The sequence below is a fragment of the Zalophus californianus genome, chromosome 9 (assembly GCF_009762305.2).
Source record: "Zalophus californianus isolate mZalCal1 chromosome 9, mZalCal1.pri.v2, whole genome shotgun sequence".
Lineage (NCBI taxonomy): Eukaryota > Metazoa > Chordata > Mammalia > Carnivora > Otariidae > Zalophus > Zalophus californianus.
The window spans coordinates 105,117,061-105,118,703 of record NC_045603.1 but is presented as its reverse complement, the minus strand read 5'-3'; the positions used below and the strand labels follow the sequence as shown (position 1 = coordinate 105,118,703).

Here is a 1,643-nt window from a genome sequence, read left to right as displayed (position 1 = left end):
TTCTATTGATTCTATAGCTTGCTGGTTTTGAAAGAAGTTTGATCAGTGTAAGGAATGTGTGAATTCCCTTTCTTTCCCATAACTCTGGTGTCTCATTTCTGCCTCATAATTTCAGAAAAATGGTTTGCATTATTTGATATTGGCTAGAACTAGTAACAGATCCTGCTATGTCTGCTGGTTTCTCTGGCAGAAATGTCTTATAAACAGAGACACCTGCCAAAAGTTAGGATCGGCTATGACAATTGGGTCGTCTATAAACAGGATAACCACATAATTTATCTTGCAAATGAGGGCACTTTTGAGATTGAAAGGGATCATAATCATCATACAATCTTATATATTAGTAATTATATATCATATATTAATTCTATAGTTTATTATATTAATTATATTTATTATATTGTTTATTATAATTTCTATATGACATTTTATTATGTTATTAAATTATCAACCATATTTTATTATATATTAATTATATATAATGTGATTATATATAATTATAAGATTGTATGGTTATTATTTTGTCCCTGACAAGGGGTACTGTGCCTGGAAGGACAACAGTACCTGGTCGATGTGTGGAGTGGACAGAACAAGCTCCTTTTCAATCTCCCTTCTCCAAAAATCCATTCAATATGTTGTCCTTGGATAGCGGATGTATCAGATATTAAGCTTATAAGAACAGATACCACACTTCATCTTAGCCAAAGGCCGAGAAGCGATGAAACGGGTAATTATTAATAACTGTGCCTGGTCAACAGGTGTAAACCAGGAGTGCCCTGGAATGTATAGGAGCCCTGTCAATAAACTTCTCTTAGAACTCAAAGTCGTTCATTCAATAGCCATTTTTCAAATGTCTAAGTGCCAAACTCTGTATTAGGTGCCAGAGAGTCTAAGACAAACTGTGATTCCTGCCCTAAGGAGATTTCAGTATAGCGAGGGAAGCAGACAAAAAAAACCCAGATAACTATAGTGAGGTGTTTCAGTTCCATGACAGATATTTGCCCAGGGTTCCTTGGAAGGCAGGCAGGAAAGATACTTCAGCCTGGGATGCCTTGGTGGCTCAGTTGGTTAAGCAACTGGCTTTGGCTCAGGTCATGATCCCAGGGACATGGGACTGAGTCTCGAATCGGGCTCCCTGCTCCGCGGGGAGCCTGCTTCTCTCTCTGTCTGACGCTCCCCCTGCTTGTGCTCTCTCTCTCTCTGAAAAATAAAATCTTTAAGAAAAAGAAAGAGAGAGAGAGAAACTTGAGCTAAGTTTTTATTCTTATTTTTTAATTTTTTTAAAGATTTATTTATTGGGGCGCCTGAGTGGCTCAGCTGGTTGGGCGGCTGCCTTCAGCTCAGGTCATGATCCTGGAGTCTCGGGATCGAGTCCCGCATCGGGCTCCCTGCTCAGTGGGGAGTCTGCTTCTCCCTCTGACCTTCCCCCATCTTGTGCTCTCAATCTCTCTCTCAAACAAATAGGTAAAATCTTAAAAAAAAAAAAGATTTATTTATTTATTTGAGGGGGGAGGGGCAGAGGGAGAGAATCTTCAAGCAGACTCCCCGCTGAGCACAGAACCCGCCTCAGGGCTCAGGACTCCCTCTCACAACCTGAGATTGTGACCTGAGCCAGAGGCAGACACTTAACCCACTGTGCCACC

At 40.6% G+C, this 1,643-nt stretch overlaps 1 non-coding gene across 1 annotated transcript; it reads right to left on the bottom strand.

Annotated features, from left to right (window-relative positions):
* Positions 1 to 532: 532 nt before the first annotated feature.
* LOC113923297 lies at positions 533 to 720 on the bottom strand. Its single transcript, XR_003520291.1, has one exon. It is a non-coding gene; the product is annotated as a U2 spliceosomal RNA (small nuclear RNA).
* Between the last annotated feature and the right edge of the window lie 923 nt (positions 721 to 1,643).